General features: G+C 43.9%; 1 long non-coding RNA gene across 1 annotated transcript in view; it reads left to right on the top strand.

The window, feature by feature from the left end:
* Window positions 1-23,832, top strand: part of LOC144988681 (uncharacterized) — a 174,817-nt gene that overhangs the window by 63,379 nt on the left and 87,606 nt on the right. Inside the window, exon 2 of the long non-coding RNA XR_013652654.1 lies at window positions 11,666-11,776. This is a non-coding gene — a long non-coding RNA (uncharacterized LOC144988681). The remainder of the gene's footprint in view (window positions 1-11,665; window positions 11,777-23,832) is intronic.

The raw sequence follows: 23,832 nt of genomic DNA, 5'->3' as shown, positions 1-23,832 counted from the left end.
AGAACTTGAATGGCAGAAGACATAGGAGGAAGAGGGTACCTGTTGCATATGGTGATCCGGTTCAGGCTTCGGTAGTCGGTGCACAGACGTTGACCTCAATCCTTCTTCTTGACGAAGAAGAAACCATCAGGGAAAGAGGATGGACGAATAAGGCCCGCTTCCAGTGAGTCTCTGATGTAGTTCTCCATTGCCTCCCTCTTAGGACCTGACAGGGAATATAAGCGTCCTCTCAGTGGTGACGTACCTGGTAGTCATATGGATGAAAGGGGGAGGGCAATGATGAGGCCTCGACCTTGAAAAACCTCTTTGAGATCATAGTAGACTGCAGGGACTCAGGACAGATCGGGATATGTCTCTACGGTGGCAATTCTCTGACCTGATGAAAGCGCTTTCACAGCACGAAGTGCAGTTATTAGCACCCTCAAACTCCCAACCCAAGACTCTTCCAGATAACCAATCAATCTGAGGGTTGAATTCTTTCAACTAGGATAAGGTGAGTTTTTTCTTATAATGACATGAAACTTTATTTGCTGAAAATGGTTCTCGGTCTGCATCTGATAGATTCTGTGAATAATCGACTAAGCGTGTTGACTTTGCTGTCAATGGCCCTGACACAAAGTGGTTGTGGTAAAGGGAAGACTCTGATACCCAATCTTTTGACAATCTCCACAGACACGAAGTTACTGTCGGAACCGAATCAATAAACACAGTCTCTGGAAACACCTCTCCTCTGACATGACAAAAAACCTTGGACTAATGATCCGAACTGGGAGAGGAGGATATTGAACGGCTCACACACACACGTCTCCTTCTTGCATGTGGAGCCTTGTCTTTTGCTGGACAGACATCAAGTAGGTGATCTGGGGACCTGCAGTAGAAACAGAGTCTTTCATTAAGGCATCTCTCCCTCTACCCCTGAGAGTGACTAGTTCGACTTAATTGCATATGCTCCTCCTCCTCTACTGGATGGTGAACCAGACGGTCTTGTGGAAAAGAGAAGTGGTTGGAAAGAGCTATGAGGACCAGGTTTTCACGCTCACTCCTCTCTCTTCCCCTGAGGAAAGAGTGGAGGGCTTCAGGTTTAGTAAGGGGCCAGTACTTACAGCTTACTAATGACTGAAGTCTGACATAAGTGCACCATACAACAGCATCACCCGTACGCCCACATTAGTCTTATGAATATTTCACAATCCACTTAATAAAATGTATGACTATTTTACAGGTCAACCCCCCTATGGGTGCATGAGACTAAGGTTTTAGGTAAGTGCAAATTTGGTGGCAACAAAAAGGAGTTCAGCTTCATTTTCAAGCCAATTTGAAGATGTTATAGTTATTTATAAATGTCCTGAAAGATAAAGCTGGCTGCCATCTGTAAAACAGTTGAGTTGAATGTAGAAATTTGTGGAAGAATTTAACAAGAAGGAGGAGATAAAGGATAAAAAGAAGAGGATCTCTGAGGATAGAACCCTGAGGGACACCTGACATGACTGCTGAGGCTAGAAAGGCTTGAGCTGGAAAAGATGGGCACAATCAGAGAGATCGGCGTAAAAACACTGCAAGGGGTGTATGGGGATACCCACAGAAGGGAGGCACTGTAGAAGAATGAAGCATGAAAAGAATGAAAACAGAATCTAAAACTAAATCTGGGACAATGAGAAGGTCATTTGTTATTTTGATATGGTCAAATTTTCATGCTGCTGTGGAGACAAGAACCAGACTGGAACACACCGTCTTCGAGAATTAGAGAGGCAACAGCTGTTCAAAGGGGAGTGAGAACCTGTTGCCAGAATAAAAAAAGACAGAATAATACAGAGGTGAGGCAGGATTTTACCAAGGCATTGAGGAAGGAGTTTAGTTATCAAGTAGAAGCCTGGGTTTACAGATGAGGTCGGATATCTCTGTTAAATTGGGAAGCTGAAAACTGCAGAAAGACTCAACAGAGCCGGTTCTATTGGAGGTGGAGAAACAGATGAAAGTTGTTGGCAGACAGTTTGAATTTTGTCCTTGTTAAACTGCAGTAAAGATCAGAGTACACATGGAGAAGATACAAATTTGCAGTCGTAAATGTATTGTTTAAGAAAGAGTTCAAAGCATTTTTTGTATGCTATTTTTGGAGCAAAGGTGTGATTTATCTACTTCTTCATGGATGGAGATGATGACGCCAGATTTCACCCCCCCAAGGGGCAATATGCAAAAATGAGACAAACCAGAAAGGGATTTAAAAGGTTGAAGGATATAGCATTCAGTATAGGGAACTGGTTACTAAAATAAACAGCAAAGTATTAGATCTAGATGCATTTAAAATAGATGCATAATAATAAGTTTACATAGAAACCAAACAGGTATTGAGTACCGGTATTCAGGGAATCAGCAGGAGAAGAGGAAAGATTTCTGGAAAACCAGCAGGAGGGCAGGCCCTCAACGCCTGCATTTTGATACCCCTGAACTAGACGCTCCAGTTGCATGTGGGAGGAGCTACTGTCTATAGTTTTTAGCCTCATTGCTACATGGAAGCATTGACTGTATATCTAATTTACAATGGATAGAAGACAAGGATGATATTGAGAGATCAGGTTCATTTATTTTGAAGAGTTCTACAAAAGCATCTGTAATAATGTCTCCATGTCTGGGTTCATGAGATCCTTCAGAGATTCTCCCAGCTTAGTGAGGTTTCACCATCTACTGCAGAAGCTACATCTGAATAATGGCATTTTCAGCCTCTGTCTTTCTGTGACCCAGTTTGACAACTACCCGTTTCACACAAGTCCAAAAAACAAGAAGGAAATTAGACAACCTTTTTATCATTGTCTTGATGGAAAAAAGAAAAATGTCATGAAGCTCAGGAGGAGAATTATTAGCTTCTCCTCCATGTCAGTTTTGGGCCCCACCTGCTGATCACATCATGAACTCGTTACTAGCCAAAGTTGAGTCCCTGATTGGTTAAACGAAAATGACAAAGTTCAGACTTTTTAACTCTTGAGGCACCGCACTGCCCAAAAAGTGCCGTTGCTGCCCAAACCGCGCCCAAGGACCTCTGATCGTGTCTGCACTTTGACTTAACATTGAATTACATTTATTCTTTTAAAAATGTGTGTTTCTTATAGTAAATGTGATTCTTGTGTTTGGCTCCTCCTGCCTGTGCTGTGTTTGGGTCCTACGGTTGTGCTTTATGATACGACTTGCTTCACGTACTTTATACATGCTAAAAAACAACAGTAAATGTTTCATTTTAACTATAATACCAATTTCTGGAATCTTAAACTTTATAAGGACTTGTAGGACAGATGACTCCTTCGGCCCCAGGCTGGCAGCATTGTCAAGTTTAATCATTGGACTCACGATGACTTTGCCAAACGGGAACAGTAGTTCGGTTGTGGTTTTGCTGAGTAAGCGCCATTTTGCCTTCAGTTTCCTTTTTCTTGTTCTGAAGAACATGGGCTGTATGTCTCAGCAGGATGTTACAGCATCTGTTCCAACCACTTATAAACTGTGAGCTTGTTCCATAACTGTTCACTAATTAAACTGTTATGCATGGTTTAGTAAGAAATGTGGGCCACTTCTTATTTTAGTTATATAGGTTTTGGTGCAACGCAGCCATTAGCTAGTTGTCGGGGAGAGGGGATAGTGAGCAGGTTTCACATGACTGCCATGCAGGCAGACGTGATTGGATTTCATGGGATTTAGACACCTTAGAGTTATATTATTTTTGTATAATGTCACTGTTATTATTATTTTGTATGAAGCTTTAGTAAATTTATTAATTTATTGTTTTCATTTGATTCACACATGTGTTTTGTTTTAAATAGACAAGTTGCAATGTCTGAGTTTACCTGACAGTTTCCCTTTTCTTGTTCTGAAGCTGCCTGACTGCAAAGTGGATGTCAATTAATAATTAAATAGAAGGAGTTTGTGGTCTAATCACAATCCTGAATCCTGTAGCTCTCTGTACATCACTCCATCACCATACAACATCACCAGAAGAACAGAACACAACACAGAGGGGCTGGTAGCAGACTTGCTGATGCTGGGGGTTACAGACACAAGGAAAAAATAATTTTGTTTTGTCTTAACATAAAAAGTCCTTATAAATGAACCCACTTAACAGCCTTTAACAGAACATTCCACATCATCCTGAAAGCATATTCTTTATTATTACAGACATATAAAGACACTAATGATCTGTCAAGAGGTTAGACAGACATGCAATTAAATATAATGCCTAACGTTTTACTGCAGCACAGCAGGCAGTGTGGTCGCAGTCCGGACAATCCAGCCTCCACAGGGGTGCTTCTTTGTTTCCTCTCACTGAACTGTGACTGTGGTTAGCCTTTAAAATGCCACCAAGGGAACATGAGCACTGGAGACCTAATGCTGGCTGAGAAGTTGATCTGCATAAGATTAGTTAAATACAGTTTGAGGATAGATTGGAAAGGAGTCAATGAGTCTACCATAACAAAAAGAAACATGCAAACGACATTATTCAACGGTACAAGTGCACACAGGGTCGATTGTAAGGTTGGTAGATTAAAACCTTACTCTGATCTGATAAATGAAGACACTTGTATCTATATTTAGCATTCAGAATGTTATTTTATTATAAATATGGCATTTTACCTCATCTAATACCAGAGATTAAAAATCAGTGAATATTTTCTTAGGGATCAAAGCAGGAAAAATAATGTGTATTTGCATAATTACCTAAAACTAAAGTGCAAAGTATTTTTCAATCATTTTATAAACTCATTTAGCCAAAGTGAGAAATTTTTGACCTCAAGCTAAACAACAGAAGAGGAAAAATATAATTACAAAAAAGCATAAAGACCCACTCCGATGAAAATCATGTTTTTGGTGTTTACACTGGGCTGCCTGCTCTGCTCCGTTCTGATGATCCATTTGTAGATGATTAGGTCCATGTACGTTTGTGTTTTCCTCGTCTGAGCTGGAATATGGCTCAAAAATAAGGGGAGTGTGCGGGGCTGTGGAGCCTGTAAACAGATAGCAATGGGTGATGGGAAAGGGGGAGGGATTGCTCCACACCAAGGTCTCATCTACAACTCAGAGGACAATTTCTAATGAACTTCTGATGCTCTGCAAAAACTATGTCCTAGAAAACAACACAAGCTTTTTGATTTTGGCCAAAATTGGCATAATCATAATAAAAAGACCACTGGGATCCAAAAATGATTGGAGTGGGTCTAAGAAACTGTTGTCTATGGTCTACTTAGTATATTTCATTGTTTTTAGTTCTTAGCACGTTGGAATAATCCATAGTGGTATGTCTATGATACTCTGAATCTTCTAGACAAGGCCTTGAGCAGAAGGCAGTCATAGGTATAGGACATCAGGGCATCAGACATAAAACGTTTGCCTCCTCCTACTCAAAAGAAGCTAGCATTGTAGCAGCCTCCTTGATGTAGAGCAGCTACAGTAGACACAAGTCGATTAGAAGAAATGTACCAGTAGAAATCAACACCCTATATCCTGTCAACAAAAAGCTTAGAAGAAGGCAGAGTACTCACTATATTTAATTAGAAGTCTGCTGAATGAAACTCTCTCTACTATCTGTGTTTTGAACCTCTGTATGTGAGGTATTGGAGCCAGGGTGAGAATGGGTTTTGTTTCAGCTTTTATTTTGTTACTTCCTGTATCTCACATGTCCTCTCATTTCAGTTGTCTTGACCTTCCCTCAGTGTGTTCACCTGCCCTCCCTGATGTGCGCACCTGTTTGTAATTGTTTAATCTATCCTCATGCTTATAGTCTGCGTCTCCCCTGCACTTGTTGCCAGATTGTTTTGTGCTGTTCACATAGTTACATGAATCTTTTGGCTTAAGAGCAAATTGATGATTAAATTCGAGTTCTCATTGGAAGATCCTGCGTCCTGCAATTTTGTGTCTACCTCGTATCCTGACATTACAATCTGGCCTAAAATGGACACAGCGGACGCAGACACATCACGAGCGGGACGGATCCAGCACCCTCCATCAACACCTCCACTCCATTCTCCCTCCTCTGCTTCGGTGCATCTGGCTCCTGTCCAGACATCTGTCGCCCCCGCGGCTCAGCTGGCCCGACCGGAGAGATTTTCGGGCGACTCCGGGGACTGTCGGGCGTTTATCACCCAATGTGAGCTCCACTTTGAGTTGCAGGCTGTGAACTACCCCACGGATCGCTCCAGAGTGGCTTTTATCATATCCCACCTCACCGGGAGAGCCGGAGCGTGGGCCACCGTGGAGTGGCAACGTGGAGCAGCCACCTGCGCATCTCTCCCAGCCTTTCTCGAGGCCTTCACCCTTGTGTTCCAGCACACAAAGCCGGGAAGGGAGGCAGCTCGGGCGCTGATGCGGCTGAGACAGGGGAGGCGGCGTGTGGCGGATTACGCCATTGAGTTCCGGACTCTCGCTTCGGAGAGCGATTGGAACCCCGCTGCGCTCACGGACGCCTTCCGAGAGGGACTTTCTGAGGAGATGAAGGACCACCTCGCTCTTTTGGATCTACCATCATCCCTGGAGCTCCTCATCGCCCTGGCGATCAGGATTGACAACAGGCTGCAGGATCGCAGGCGGGGACGCCGGCTGGAGACTGTTCAACCCAGGGGGCACTCCAGTGACCACGCCCCACATCACTCACCTCCTTCTGCTGCTCCCACAGAGACTCCAGCTCCGCTGATGGATGAGCCTATGCAGCTGGGTCGGGGTCGTCTGTCTCCCTCAGAGCGTGTACGGCAGATGACGGCAGGTGAGTGCCTTTACTGTGGACGGCGGGGTCATTTCTGCAGGGATTGCCCAAACGCCGCTGCTCGTCATTGAGAGTGGTTGACGAGTGGTGGCCAAGTGCCCACCAGATCTACTTCCTGTCTCCTGAAGGGTCATATTATGTTTGAGGGTAGGGGGATTCCTGTTCAGGCTTTGTTAGACTCAGGTGCTGAACAGAACCTCATGGATGCCGAGCTAGCCAAGCAGGCAGGCTTAAAGACTGAGTCACTACCCCGTCCTTTGCAGGTCGTTTCTCTTAATGGTGAGACTGTGGCCACTGTTAACCAGGTCACTGAGCCAGTCCACCTCATCATTTCTGGGAACCATCATGAGCACACCCGTTTTTTCCTGTTTCAATCCTCTCACAATCCGGTTGTTTTAGGTTATCCTTGGCTTATTACTCATAACCCTGTTATTGACTGGCCCACCAACCGGATCAGCAGTTGGAGCGACCACTGCCATACTGCCTGCTTGCGTTCAGCTCGGCCTCCGGGAGCTGATCCCGCAGTCCCAGTTAGGCAGCCGTCCTCACATGACCTCTCCAAAGTACCGTCTGAATATCATGACCTGGGGGAGGTTTTTTCTAAATCCCGAGCACTCTCTTTACCTCCTCACAGACCCTACGACTGCTCCATAGACTTGCAACCTGGTGCTGCTCTGCCTAAGAGTCGGCTTTTCAGCCTGTCAAGACCGGAGAGGGAAGCCATGGAGCAGTATATCGCTGACTCCCTGAGCACAGGTCTGATTAGACCGTCTTCATCTCCTGTTAGTGCTGGATTTTTTTTTGTTGAAGAAGGATGGCACCCTCCGCCCATGTATCGACTATCGTGGGCTGAATGAAATCACCATAAAGAACCGTTATCCTCTTCCTCTTATGAATTCTGCATTTGAGGCCCTGCAGGAGGCCCGGGTTTTCACAAAGCTGGATTTGCGCAACGCTTATTACCTGGTGCGCATCAGGGCTGGTGATGAGTGGAAGACTGCATTCAGCACTCCACTCGGACATTATGAGTATTTAGTTATGCCTTTTGGACTTTCAAATGCCCCTGCAGTATTTCAGGGGATGATTAATGATGTGTTACGGGACTTCATCCATCGTTTTGTCTTTGTTTATTTGGATGACATCCTTATCTTCTCCAGGGATCCCAGCGAACATAGGCGGCATGTTCGTCTGGTGCTCCAGCGGCTGCTGGAGAATAAGCTGTATGTGAAGGCAGAGAAGTGCGAGTTTCACTCCCCCAGTGTGTCATTCCTGGGCTTTGTAGTTGCTGGTGGGGAGGTGAGACCAGATCCGGCTAAGGTGAGCGCGGTGGTGAATTGGCCTATTCCTACTAGCCGCAAACAGCTCCAGAGGTTTTTGGGGTTTGCCAATTTTCTACGTAGGTTCATTAGAAATTACAGCTCTATAGCTGCGCCGCTTACGGGCCTGACCTCCACCTCCTCACATTTTCAATGGACGGTAGCTGCAGACTCTGCTTTCCGGAAGCTCAAGCAGCTCTTTACCTCTGCGCCTGTCCTGGCTCAACCCGACCCTGCCAACCAGTTCATAGAGGAGGTAGATGCTTCTGACAGTGGGGTAGGGACTGTGTTGTCTCAACGGATGGGTGCAGATCACAAACTGCATCCTTGCGCATTCTTCTCTCGTCGGCTTACTCCAGCAGAGACTAATTATGACGTGGGGGACAAGGAACTGCTGGCCATTAAGCTTGCTTTAGAAGAATGGAGGCACTGGTTGGAGAGGGCGGCTCAGCCATTTGTGGTCTGGACCGATCACAAGAATCTGTCCTACATCCGGACTGCAAAACGGCTGAATCCCAGGCAGGCGCGGTGGTCATTGTTTTTCAATCGTTTTGACTTTGTGGTGTCCTACCGCCCTGGCTCCAAAAACATCAAGCCGGACGCCCTTTCACGACAACAGGAACCAGCCGCGGTGGCCCAGCAGTCCGCAACTATACTTCCTACCTCCTGTGTTCTGGGCGCGCTCTCATGGCAGCTGGAGAGGGACATCAAGGCTGCACAGACCCAGGAACCAGACCCTGGAGGGGGCCCTTCAGACAGACTTTTCGTTCCTAAGACTGTAAGAAGTCAGGTCCTCCAGTGGGCTCACGCATCTCGTCTGACCTGTCACCCAGGGGTCCGCAGAACCATCTCATTTCTGCGTCGCCGGTTCTGGTGGCCCAGTCCGACACAGGACACCAAGGAGTTTGTTTCTGCCTGCATAGTCTGTGCTCAGAACAAGGTCAGTAATCGCCCACCTGCTGGACTTCTCCATCCCTTATCTGTTCCGAGCCGCCCATGGTCTCACATTGCATTGGACTTTGTAACTGGTCTGCCCCCCTCTGTGGGTAAAACCGTATTCATGACAGTGGTGGACTGTTTTTCCAAGGCCGCCCACTTTGTGGCCCTAAACAAGCTTCCGTCTGCTGCATTGACCGCAAAACTAGTCATGACTCACGTCTTCAGGCTGCACGGCATTCCGGTGGACATGGTCTCGGATCGGGGACCACAGTTTATATCCAGAGTGTGGAAAGCCTTCTGCACTGCTTTTGGTGCCACTGCCAGCCTCTCGTCAGGTTTTCATCCCCAGTCTAATGGGCAGGCTGAAAGAACGAACCAAGACCTAGAGGTAGCCCTCCGATGCGTCTGTTCTCGCCACCAGACCTCCTGGAGCTCCTTTCTGCCCTGGGTTGAATATGCCCACAACTCTCTGACCTCATCAGCCTCAGGAATGTCCCCTTTCGAATGTTCCCTGGGCTGCCAACCCCCCTTGTTTCCTGAGCAGGAGAGAGAAGTTGCGGTTTCATCGGTCCAGCACCTATATCGCCGCTGCAGACGCGTCTGGAGAGAGGCTCGTGCTGCCCTGCTTCGCTCTTCTGAAACCAACAAGAGACTGGCTGACAGGCATCGTGCTCCTGCACCCGCATACTCACCAGGTCAGTTCGTCCTGCTTTCAACAGCAAACATAAAGCTCCGGACAGAATCGAAGAAACTCTCTCCAAAGTACATCGGACCTTTTGAGGTGTTGAAGGTCATTAACCCTGTGGCAGTGAGACTACGCCTACCAAGGTCCATGCGGGTCCATCCCGTTTTCCATGTTTCCCAGATTAAGCCACATGTCACGAGTCGGCTGCAACAGTCATCCCCTCCACCACCTCCTCCTCGCATCATTGATGGTCAGCCTGCCTACGATGTGCGCCGCCTGCTGGACGTCAGACGGCGAGGAAGGGGCCTTCAGTACCTTGTAGACTGGAAGGGATACGGGCCTGAGGAGAGGTCCTGGGAACCATCCTCCAGGATTCTGTGCAAGACTCTAATTCGGGACTTTCATAGGCGTCATCCGGACAAGCCCGGCGGTGCGCCCGGAGGCGCCCGTTGAGGAGGGGGTACTGTGAGGTATTGGAGCCAGGGTGAGAATGGGTTTTGTTTCAGCTTTTATTTTGTTACTTCCTGTATCTCACATGTCCTCTCATTTCAGTTGTCTTGACCTTCCCTCAGTGTGTTCACCTGCCCTCCCTGATGTGCGCACCTGTTTGTAATTGTTTAATCTATCCTCATGCTTATAGTCTGCGTCTCCCCTGCACTTGTTGCCAGATTGTTTTGTGCTGTTCACAGAGTTACATGAATCTTTTGGCTTAAGAGCAAATTGATGATTAAATTCGAGTTCTCATTGGAAGATCCTGCGTCCTGCAATTTTGTGTCTACCTCGTATCCTGACACTGTAAACCTTAGTCACCTTTTTTTTCCTAACTATGTAGCCACAAGGAGTCCCAAGTCCAAGGGGAAGGGCAGGAAGGGCATCCGGCGTAAAAATCTCTGCTCCAACACCTGTGCAAATCAGTAGAAGCTGATTCGCTGTGGCGACCCCTGAAGGGATACGCTGTAAACAAAGTTTCACACTATGAGCTGTCCAAGAAGTTTCACTGTTATACTTGTGAAACAACTAAAAACAAAAATTTGTTATAGCAATGTGAAATTATCATGCAAACAAGTGAAGGTGGGGTTTTTTTGGTGGTTATTTTTCTGCATTGGAAATGCAGTTGGTGAAGTGATGCTGTCTCAATTTATCAGCAAAATTCAACCTCTAGGTCCTTTTTATATCAAGTATAGCCTGATATCAAAATTACACTTTTAGCATAAAAAGTGATGGCCAAGCACTGGATCCTAGGCAGCTTAGATTTGTCAAATAAAATCTAATTTGTAGGTGTTTATATTTCCTAAACGAGCAAGGGAACCAGCACAATTACAAAGATTGTTCCCAATAAAGGGGAAAATCCATGTCACAACAATAAACTGACTAGTTAATCAAGATGTGAATTTAGCATCAGCCTGTTCCTGCTGTTGAATGAATGTTTAAATGGTCCAGAGGCCTTTAATTGTTGGGTGAGAAGGACTTTTGCAGACTTTGCACATTATACCTCGTTTTTTTTTTTAACACAATAATCTACGGGTGCCTCTTAAAACCTCCTGGCAGATGTAAAAACAAAGCAGGCACAATGCATTTTAACTGCAGCAGACTTTGTTAGGGTGAGAAGAGCATAAAAAAAAACTCCTGCCATCCCCACAACATGTCTATAATATGCCTATTAACACACCCACTGACCACCCACCTGACAAGGAACAATTGATCTGACCCAACAGCAAAATATTGAAGCAAAGTTCTTCAGCTTTAGATCATTTTTTTCCCTTGGTGGAGGGGTTTTACAAGAAGAAAGTGCCTGAAATAATATGTTTTTGCCCACCACACCAGCACAACAAAGACATTTTTTAATATGAAAGACAGCAAAAATCTGCAAGAAATGCATAACTTGAAATAGCAGGTAGAAGACAAATAAAAAAGGAATCAAAGAAATGAAGCAAAATGAGATCTAACATCCAACTGATGCCAAAAAAAAATAATATTCCCTTTTTTCAGGAGCAGAAATGAAGAAAAAAAATAAGGGATGGGCCATGACCAAAGACAGAGGTCCCAAATACCAGCGGCTGAAATCAACTTTCTCCACAGCTGGTCTTCCCTGAAGTGATTGTGAGGATTCTGCACTTTAGTTTGGTTTTTCAGTTTTGCCCTGGGTTTTGGTCATGTTCTGTTTTTCCTCCATCAGTTGCACCTAGTTCAGGTTTCCAACCATCTAGCTCTCTTGATTTGTGTTAATGATCCTCAGTTTATCCTCAAGTGTTCTGCTTTTTTTTTTTTTTTTACCAGTTTTGTTTCTTCATGCTTTTTGTCAGGTTTGGGTTTGTACATTAAATGCCACCAAGTCTAATCTCCAGCAATTTGGGTCCTACACCCCCAGTTCAACAGTTCACACCTCCTTCAGCAACATGCATTCAAGCGCCCATTTTCAATAATAAAGTCTATGTAAACGCACATAAATGTGTGTTTTGGGCATCAAAACTGTCACATTGGCGCATAGGTAAGCACATTCTAACAACCTTTTTCAGGCTGTATGTACAAAACATGCAGCCATTAACCTTTTTGCTACCCTAGGTACTTTTATCGGGAGTTGGGTCATCTAGACCCACTAGACAGTGCGCTGAATTGAAGAAAATTCAATGATTTGTGAACCTCACTGGTGTCCATGGGTTACATGAAATCTTTCCACCTTCATCCACCTTTGTCATGGTAGGGAGAACACGTCAATGTAAGGGTGGGTTCATCTAAAATAGCACAAGGGTTAAACGAACATTGAAAGCTAAACCGAACTTTAATCAGTCAAGGACTCGTATTTGGTAGCGACTTATGATTGGCGTCCCCTTTAATTTACGGAAATGTAACCCACTTGTACGGAGACCCCACAGGGGACCTCCGAGGCTCTGCGTTGTGTTGGTAATGTTATGATGAGAGGAAGTTTTGCACGGAGAGCCGAAACATCAGAAACAACAGTTGGTTCAGAGATTGCAGTAGAGGCATCAACAAACTGAGCATCATCTTATATAAGATATTGGTTTAAAAATATATTAAAAAAATAATAATAATTGTAAATTAAAATGCATCTTAGTTTACCCAATTCCCACTAAACGTTTTACTAAACATAACAAGAAACACATTTGCGTATTTTCCAAGGTTTTGACTCAAATATAAAAAGAACATTGCTGAATACATTTCCTCCCTACCTTTCAAGGGAGTAACAGACGTTCTAAAATCAAAATGGCCCTCAGAACGAACTTTATCCGGCACTACGGTATCCCTCAAAGAACAAAAATTGCAACTTCAGTCAAAATCCCGAGGGAACAGTGCCATGCAGTGGCCATGACTTTCAACTGCGCTACAGAAGTACGAACCATGTGAAATCTGATCATGAAGGAGAAATTTATTGTGGCTTGTGCCCGACATTGGAGTAGAGCTGGGAAAGAAAAAACCTAGAGCAAGATTCATTATTTTGGCACTGCATTGACATTTCGCACCAAGCCCCTACCAACTAAAGGTATGCGCCTGTATCGGGTAGTAAAAGTACAGCGTGATCCATGAACTAAACACATGTTCTTGAACGCAGGTCACATGCTTGGTGTGAACATAGCGTCACACATGCCACATGTTGACGGTACTTTTAAACCTGACATTTTTACTTCTTTTTCTCAGGTTAAATTGGAAATGTTCTGTACTGTTTGCCTTTAGAAAAAACACTTTTAATGAGCTTTTGCTTATCTGTCGCAGTAGTAGGTTTAAAAGTTGTCATCTGGACTTCGTTTTTTAAAGTTAAAAATGGTTTCACCTCTTATCCAAATGCCTTTGTTTCCGTTTGTTCAAATTCAACTTTTTTTTTTTTTTTTTTTTTTTTTTTTTTTTTTTTTTTTCTTTTTTAACTTGTCCTGTCCAACAGCTAGGCAGACAGATGAGAGCTGAGGGCCTCTTGGGTTGGACATATTTTACTTTAACAAGAGGGGTTATTAATCTTCAGACAAACCAAAGGTATGTCTGAATAAACCCCTTTTGTAATTGAGGCCAAACTTTATTAATTTCAAACATGTCTGAAAATCTTTGGTGTTGGACCGGACGGAAAAGGAAAGAGGGGAAGAAGAAAGAGGGACGTTAGAGAGAGGGGGGGTAGGGGGTGATAATAGGAGGGGAAGGGGGATAAGACCATGAAGCAGCATAAAGCAACAAGTTTACTGGTTGTTAATCATTATGGTAAGGTTCAAATGTAAAAAAAAAACACAAAAAAAAAGGGCGGAGCCTGTCCACACACACACTCAAATGTTATAAACACACTTGTTAGTTGCAAAAATGTCCACCTGTCGACATGTACACAAAACAGATAGTGTTCACACGCATACTTATGCCTTAAAACCAACTAGTGTGAAATATTTCAGTCATTCAGTCTGTTGAGCTGACACCTGTGCTCAGGTGAGTGTTTATGTTCTTCTAAAATGGATGGTGGAACGTGAAAAGAAGGAGGGAGAGTGCCCAGCCATCCCCACCCCAAGACCCCCACCGCACCAGCAGCGGCAGCCGGACTCCCCCCAACACCACACGGGAGCCGGCAGGGAACAACCGCCGCCCGGGCGACCAAGCCCGCCACCCAGGCCAGGGCCAGCAGGGCCGCCGCAAGGCCCCCAGAGCCAGAGAGCAGGGAAGCACGGAGGGAAAGAGGGCGCCGCCCCAGCCCAACCAGGAGAGCAGCCCCCCCGCCGCGCCGGGAGAACCCAACGCAGGGCCCCACCGGAGAAGGACGCCCACAGCCCCAGACGAGCACCCCACCACCACCCAGGAGTTCCGGGCATCCCCCCGCCCCAACCCCAGGTACGGGCCAGGACCCCCCAAGGGAGACCCACTCCGCACTCCAGGCAGCCATCCGCCCGGCCAACGGTTGGTCCAGGGAGGAGCGAGGCAGGGGCCCGCCGCCCCCGCCCAGGAGGGGGGAACCCCGGGGAAAAAAGAGGGCCCACAAGGGGTGTTGTAAATATGGCCCGACCAGGCTCGGCCACAGTTGGAAATTTGGCGGGGCCCAGCACTCAGGAGCAAGGACCAGAACCCACCCCCCAGGGACACGAACACCCCCGGCTCAGATGTAATGTGAACCCCCCCACCGCGCGGAGAGAGCACCGCCGGGCCCAGGAAGCCAGCACCCCGGGGACACAGCCGCCGTTGCAAAGGGGCCCGTACCCCCCACCAGGGAAGAGGCAGGGGACAGATGGTCCTAGGTCCCACCTTCCTTGCAAAATGTGTGTGCGTGTATGTGTGTTTGAGAGAGTGTGTGTGTGCATGTGTGTGTGTTTATGTTGGGATGTATATATTGAGGGGGGAGGGGTGTGTGTACTAAGGGGGGTGCGGTTAAAATTGGCGGGTAGGGCACTAAGGGGACGTCTCCTGATTACTCACAGTGACGTCCCCTCACCCTCCCCACCAAGGGGCCCTAAATGTCTAAGGTGCGGTTAAAATTGGCGGGTAGGGTGCTAGGAGGACATCCGCTGCTTGCTGGCAGTGATGTCCAAGCACCCCCCCTACCAAGGGCCCTACATGTCTAAGGTGCAAATAAAACCGAAAGAGGGGGGGCCCACTCCATACGGCAACCACAGGAGGGGGGTCACTGCCTAGTGAACCCCCCCCCCAAGGCTCATCGCAGGCTAAGCCCCCCACCCCCTCACCCTATTATGAGGTTATATGAGGAAGGGGGTAAGTTGGGGACAGATGATAGACTGTCCCCCGGTGGTCAAACAGCCGTCCCCCGCCCCCCCCCCCCCAGCAAGGGGGGGGGCGGGGGTCCGCGGGGGGCGGGTTGAGTCCGCTGTCAACTTTGCTTATCTGCTAATTTGTGTTTTGGTTTGACTCGGTAAAAACATGTTTTGCTTGTGAGTAAACTCAGTTTTCCTAACACGAGTGATAAATTACAGTGTGACACCTACATGCCAAATTAAACTGATGAAGTAAGGAGATGGGGGGTGGGGGGACGTGTGGCAGAAACTGAAAATAATGACATTTAAGCCAAAGTCATTAAATTTACTGCATTGGTCTGTGGTCACAAATTCATCCCCCCTGTGTTTTCAATTACTGACATCTGCTTATAGTGCTGAGCTATCGGAAACCTTGATGAAACCGAAAGGTTTGAAGAGATTCAGAATTAAACAGCCAACAGTCTAATTGGCTTTTGAAATGGTTAAAATTCCCTGACAGAAGTCCCGCTGACGTATTGGAAAATACTACTCAATGCAGTGTTTGAGTGTTATCAGATTTCAAGCTTGCATGCAATTTGGACACAATTTTATATTCATCCTGGTACAATCATATTTGTCATTCAGATGTCTGTTTTCAAGGCCAATAATAACATGGATTTAACGTATTATTTCATCTGGATGAAAAGAAAAAAAAAGGAAACGTATTGGAACCCCGGTCTGCTGATACTGGTCTTGACGACTAAGTGGCAATCTTTTAATCAACATTTTCCTATAGAGAGCAAAAGCAGCTGTGAGCCCATGTCTGTGTCAGAGGACAATGATGTGGAACTATAAAATGCTGAAACAATGAGTGGGGTCAACTTCTGCCCCCCTGTTACCAGGCTTGTAGAAATAACAGCTTTATGTGCAGTAAATATTGACTTTGCAGAGCCAGTGTTTATCTGTGAGGTTTTATACAGGAGCTAAAGGACCATTCATATCAGATTTGAGTCATTTCCAATGGCTCTTGGGAATAGCAACTAACACAGGGAGGCTTACATTGCAAGTTTCCATTACCCGTCTGTGGTTGCACAGATGAAAATGCATTAACAATGACAAATACATTGAGTTCTTTGAAGAGTCTTTTTTATTTTTTATATATTTACACAACAATCAATCAGCAGATAATATACCAGTGAGATGTCATCACTAGTAAACATTAAAAAAAAATGTGTATGTTTGCATATGTGTAGTTTGTTTGCATTACTTACAAGACCTCAAAATGTAAGCAGGCTGATCGCCCCCCAACTCCATCAGTGAGAGTTTGGAGCCACAAGTAAGACATTTTCTATAGGTGACGTCAAAGTAACAAGACCAGGTTTTACTGCAAAATGAAGACAAACACTTTTAACAAAACCCTTCATACTTACAAAACCAGTGCAGAGCTCTGACGGTTACCTTACCACTTAAACCGGAACTTAGTATTTGGACTGAATATGTTTGTTTGCTTGTTTATGAAAGTTCGGGTACTGAGAACTCACACTTGTGGCAAAAGGTATAAGCATTACATTTGTACGGAGCCCGTGTCCTGACATTAAGATATAAAAATATATCTTGTTCCCACAGATTAATATCTTGTTCCCACAGATTATTATCTCGTTCGCACAAAATACTATTCCGTTCCCACAAGATACTATTGCGTTCCCTCAAAATACTATTCCGTTCCCTCAAAATGATTAACTCGTGCGAACGCAATAATTATGTCGTTCGAACGCAATGATTAATCCGTTCGAACGCAATAATTATTCACGTCATAAGTCATTCACGCGGATATGCTCTCTGTACGCCCGCAAAAGCCGCTTTCAGCGGTAACTTCCGTGTCTCTGTGACCCATATTCGTTCAAAAAAGGAACATGAAAAACAAAAATGACCACTTTATTACCGTCTCAATGAATATAAGAAAAATATCAAAAGATTTATGATAACTAGGCTGCTTTGTCATGCGATAGCTCCTGCTAGGCTACTACTAGCTCCGCCGCAGAGCTCTTTGATGTATGCCGGCATTTGGGCAACTGGCTGGTCGGTTGACAGACAGCTGATATGGTAGTTTAGGGTCGAATAGGAATGATAATATTCAGGACTTGTCTTTTATTAACTTTAGCAGTCAGTCGCTTTACATTCGAAGGCTTTTAGGCTACATGCTAACTGACGATCATATCCTGTTATTAATTTACGTCATAGATTTACAGCAGATACCTTCACATTTCTGTCTGTGTGTGTCTCATTACATTGCATTGAAGACACGGAGGATGTTAAGAGAAAACAGATTTATTTATTTTAAAAAGCACAAAAGCATCCATCGTATTCACGTTCATTCACGTGATGATGATCTGGTACGCCCTCAGTCATCTTGCTGCAAAAGCCGAAACATGAAGGTTTATTACCATCTTCCTGAGTCCTGTTCAGTTCCTGAGACTTACACTTTTTGATTTGAAATGTTCAAATTGTCTCACCTCATTAAGGTTTCTGTTGGATTTATGTATATGGACTAAAAAAAAGCACATTTCTTTTATCAATAAATCATTATCCACATAGTTTGTTAAAAAATAAAAATCACATTTTAGTAAGTAACAAAAATCAGATAGTAAATATTTGAAAACGCAGAGGTGGAGCTAAGGGGGACAAAGGGGGACCAGCTTTTTGCTAGGGGACTAGCTGTCCCCATATAGCAAAAGACTTTGCCCCCCAATTTTTGAGTAAATCGGAACATAATGACTGACAAAGATTAAGAAAGCATCAATACATGCCTCTTTAGGCATTGCAGATGCTCAAAAAAAGCATTTTAGACATTTTTAAGAGTATTGTTGATTCGTTCATTTGTTAGTAATAGCCTTTCAGTCTGCTGTTTATATTTGCCACCCTTCCAAAGTCTTCTGCCCCTGCCCCATAAAATGTCCTAGCCGTTAAAAGCAATTCTGCATTGAAATGCTTGTAAGATGACAAGTTATACAAAAAGAAATAAAGAAATAGTTAAAGCTGTAAATTGATTCTATTTTTAATTTGTTTTTAGCTTTATTTTATTTTTTGCTGGGTGCCTCTTTAAGAAGCAGTTCAGAGTTTGATGAAAACAAAGACAGAAAAACCTTCCACTCCGCTGTCTTACCTACACAAAAGATGTAACACATTGTTGATGGTGTAAATTTCACGCTGAGGGAGGTGCCAGAGAGTGAAAACACAGAGAATGTTGGGTTCCCATTTAGCTGTCAGTTCTAACTGACACAAAGCCTTTCATGTCATGTTAAGTCCAGTGACTAGAACAACACTTTTAGAAGAATGACTTATGACATTGGCAGTGGCGCCACCAGGGGGTGGCCAGGTGTCGGAGAGGGGTGGCCGTGGCCACCCCACCCCACTAGCCACTATAAACTGTGGTAGCATCAGTTGTGCATTTCATCCCAAATGCACAGCCAGCAAGCGGGCAAGTCGCTCTGATCACCTAAACAGGCCCACACCTCCTCCCCTCCCAGCTGCCTTTGAGTGCGCAGATATCTAAAGACGAGCCGCTGGACGCAGAATATGTATAAGACGTGGGGTTCAGTTCCGCATTCGAACCTCCAGAGCCTCCGGGCCGGTTTGACAAAAGAACCAGTATCAGTTACTAAAGGTGAACTTTCTTTATTACTGTTTCCTTAAGTCCAAAACGGCGACTGACCGCGTGTGTATGCGCTCCACACACTCACACGCGCTCTCCCCCCTCTTTTCCTGCATCGCGCGATCGCCAGTTTCTGCACGCACGCACACACACATGCGCGTGCACGCACTCACACGCGCACACAATCACACATCCCAAAACACTACATTTCTTTTCATGCCTGTTAAATATTTTCAGTGGTGTATTTTAACAATCTCTTTACTGTACTTTAGGTCACCTGATCTGTATTTTGCGCAAATACTTGGGGCAAATACGCCACATCATCAGCGGTGGTGGTTGTGCCATTACTTTTTATTAATATGTAAAAAAGAATGGCCCTGTCACACGCGCCTCTCATTTTTATGGCACTATTTAAGCACTGGTTGTTGTGTTACCACAACATTTTGATGGGTTTTTGTCCTGTTTCCACATAGTTACCTATAGTCATAGTTGATGCTTGTGTAAGTCAATTTTCAGAGAATGAAGAGAAATTCAATATATATTCTTATTTTAAGAAGAAAAGTACAGCAGAAAGAGCGAAAGAGATGGTAGGGGGGCAACAGAGGTGTAGTGAGGAGGAGGAAGATGAGAAAGAGCAGCATGCTCCACAGCCAGCATGAATGACAGAAGAGAACGAGGAAGACAAAGATGAGAAGGCATCTGATGAGGGACAGTCAGCATCATTGCTCAGAGAAACAAGGCAGAACTCAGCAAAAAGTCTTCCACCTGTTCCTGGACCAACTGGTGAAGTTAGAATTAATGCATTGTTTTTCAACCAGTGTGCCACAGCGCACCAGTGTGCCGTGGGAAATTACCGTCATTAACTGGTCTAAAACATTTTCCATCTCCAGGATATCAGCTCTGTGTTCATCCAAACAGCCCCTGATAAAACACTTTGAAATTAGGAATATGAAAGATCGTAAATACTTTTTTCTTTGTGTTTATTTGATTCTATTAAAAACATTTTGATAAGAATGGCGGTACCCCAATTTAGCTGCAGTTTTAACTGTTTTCTGAAAGGTCCCGCCCCTTTTACTGTCTCCACCAATCATTCTAGGAGGCTTAATCACATGTCATCAGTCTGACCAATCAGAAGTGGTTAAAGTCTTCACTTCCTTGTTCTGATTCTGCTCATAAAGCCGCTCAGTTCCAACAAAAGTACCAGATAAAGCTCATCTTTAGTGGTGTAGCTTTCCACAGAATCCGGTATCAGACCGTGAAAAAAGTGAACAAAACAATGAAGCTCAGAGACGCTAGTCTTTTTGCGTTTGATGATGCATTGGGTTAAAGTGACAGCGTCTCAGCGCACAATGAGTCTATCATCTTAACGTCTTGTAACAACAACGAACACACATCAGACAGTTTTTGAATCTTTTCACTTAACTTTTATTACATCAGCTTTTTCTGCCACAATTATCACAAAAATGCATGTGAGATTGCAGAGGGACTGTAGATCAATACAGATTGAGTTTCTCCTTTTTTTCTAAACATTTTTTTACATTTTTTTTTGCTGGTTTGCCGCGGGATTTTTGTCAAGGTTAAAGTGTGCCGTGTCTCAAAAATTGTTGAAAAACACTGGCCTAATGATATCTACTAGAATTTATAGTAGTATCAACTATAAGTTAATGTTCTAGAAAAAAATCAGTAGGCATTTAACTTTCTGTTGGTTTTCTAAAGGTTGTTTTACTACATTTAGTAGAATGAATTAAAAAAATTTAGCTCATGGTTTTTGTGTGCCACCCCAAGATTTAATGTGGCCCCCTACCGGCCACCCCCATGAAAAATTTCTGGAGGCGCCACTGGACATTGGTTAATGATTAATTCTATTCAGGGGAGCAGATTTGTTGTCTTGGTGTTTTTTAATCATCACGCTCCATTTTCAAGAATACAGTTTTATTCTGTAAATGCAAATCTATATGTAGGCTTTATTGAATGCCAGTTACAACATAAATCAACCTTAAAACCAGTGTTTTGCTACTCTACCCATACCAAGAAACACTTACATCACAGGGAAAAACATCTTCTTGGAGGTTGAGTTGATAAAAACATAAAGTAACTTTTAACTTTGCTATTTTTCCATGTTTGGTCATTGACTGTGTTTAGTGGAAAATACCAGCAGAAATATTGTTAATCGAGAGGTTTGACTTGAGACTGGGATATGTTTAGTTGGTATGTTAAACATGTACAGAAAAGTAAACATCCACTGGGAAAATGGAATATGACTGGGGCACGTGCCAAAAAACTTTTTTCAGAGAAACTGGATGATTTATGGTTGAGAAATAGAAAGAAAAGTAAAGAAGAGAGCATTAGAGAGAGAACAGAAGAATAAATGAACACTTTTATAAAAACAGCAATCATTCTTTAAAAAAGGTACTGTTACGTCTCAAAGTATTCTTTTAAGTACTGCGGAAATGAATTCAACTTTAGGTACAGTAAGAAAATAAATATGTATGAAATATGTATCAAAAACAGAATAACTTGTTAGAGTTACTGCCAACTGAACATTTATGTAAATAACCATTTCGGCCTTCTGTGTTCAAAACTCTCATGTTTACATGCATTTATGCAGGTTTTTACCGTTTTTCGGGCTCTAAGACGCACAGCCATTGAACGTGCATTGAAAGTTAAACCAGGTTGAACTTTGGATGGTGTCACTTTTAATTTACTGCTAAATGTTTGAAAATTGATCATAGAGGAGAAATGAATAATTGCCTTCTGTGCCCGGCCGGAATTTAATGATATTGAGTCTTTCACATATCGGAATAGATCTGTGAAAGAAAAGCCTGAAGCAAAGTTTATGAGATTTACATGCTTTGACTTCATACCAAGCCTCTTCCGACTGCAGCTGGCGGACATGCCAACATTAGAAAAAGAAGAAGCACTTCAGTTAGTTGAGTGTGAACACTATGGGCTAAATGCGCATTCAAAATGTGCATTTAGTGAGTTCTTGGATGCGTGTCACTTGCCCAGTGTGTCGGTATTTAACAGCTCCATGACAAGTTCTTCATTCTAAGCAGCAGTTCCTTTGACTAGCAGTAGATGATGCCGATGTGTGTGTGAAAAGGGTAAGATGTACTAAGAGTGAGCTGAAAACACTTACTGCTTTTTAAGAAAATAGAGAGTAAACGGCGCCAAATCACCATCATTTGCCAAGCTATAGGAGCTGTCTGTGACATCGACAGACATGCTGATAGCAACAGGACAACATTGGCATAGAGACCCACCATCTTGTTTGATTACCTGAATTAAGTGTGTTTCTTTTGATCCTGCAATCAACTGATTCAGTCAAACAGGACAATAGTCCTCGAGTCAATTTCAGTGTTCTGGCACCTGATTGAAATCAGAGGTATCTGCCTTCACCAAATCAAAACAAAGTTAGGACCACGTAGCATGAATGACTTAATTGATGGTGTCACAAAAGCGGGCAGAGGGCTGTATCCAAATGCAGCAGGTTTATTAGCTCAGCTAAAAGTCCACAAAGCTAAATCAGGGTCGGACAGGCGAGCAGGGGTCAATCATGAGCATAAGAGAAGCAACAGGGGTAATCAGGATCCAGGCGAGAGTCAGGTAGGTGGCAGCAAAACAGAGTCAGAAACAGGGAAACAGAAGATAAGGTCCAAATACAACACTCAGTAATGAAGGCAGAGTGGCACAAACAATACTTCACAATGACTGTGGCTTACTGCAGCGTTTACGTAGACTGTTATTGATTTAGTGAATGAGAGTCAGGTGTGTGGCATCCAGGAAGTGCACGCTGGGTGTGCTGGGAGATGAAGTGATTCCAGTACTCTGGAGACTGCTCTAGCCAGTGACCAGAGGGGGAGACAGAGTTCTGACTTATGACAGATGGCTTTAGGAATTTTTAGATTGATCTATATGGTTTAATTGAACAATAATCCATTGAAGTATCAGGTTGTGTGTTTCTCTTAAATAAAAGAGCAAATAATAATCATCAAATATCTTAGGGAATGAAAAGACTTTTTCCAGGAATTAAAATCACATGTGGTCACTCTCATAGGCTTAAAAAACAAAAATGTTCTTTATTCTGATGTCCCTTTGAATGTCAAAACACCCACCTTCCACTTCGTCACAGTTCTGTCTGCTCTTCATTCTGGGAGATTCCCACTGAAATTTTTGGGAAATGTGCTCATTACCCTTCCCAAAAAATGTTTCCCTCCAATGATTAGAGATGTCTTTGCTCCGTGGGATTTTGTAAACACTCGGCGGAATGCTGTAGACCTGCAAACTGCCAAAACATCTGCGTTAAAGAGGCGATCACACACAGGATCAGTTCACACACTGGGATGTGATGCAACCCGTAGGTGTTGGAGTTTCCATTATTTGAGGGAACTTTGTTTGCGCACTAGTTATTTTGATGAAAACCATTTGATTTCCATGAAACCTTCTAATTCCAAGCTGTCCAGCAGTGCTTCTGTGGTCCTACTGAGATTTGGATAAACAACTAAAGGCCATGTCACATAGCCACTACGTACATTTTGTGCATATTGCATGGATGAAAATTTGTCATACGTGAACATATGTGGAAAAAGTGAGAAAAGTTGTGATCTTCACATGACATTTTCATAGATGTATTACGAATGAACCAGGTTAAAACCACAGAAAAACTGCAAATAAACCATGCAAAGAAGACAAAAGTCAATGTAGAACTTAAAACGTGTGTAATTATTGCACTGTTTATATGCAATCCAATTGTGATGCGTGTGTCAAGTACATAATTTTAATTGTGATATGTGTGCCATACACGCAATATAATAGTTAAAATATTTAATAGTTATGAT

The sequence above is a fragment of the Oryzias latipes genome, chromosome 21, assembly GCF_053564925.1.
Source record: "Oryzias latipes strain Hd-rR chromosome 21, Olatipes_Hd-rR_3.1".
Taxonomy (NCBI): domain Eukaryota; kingdom Metazoa; phylum Chordata; class Actinopteri; order Beloniformes; family Adrianichthyidae; genus Oryzias; species Oryzias latipes.
This window is presented reverse-complemented; position numbering and strand designations above follow the sequence as displayed.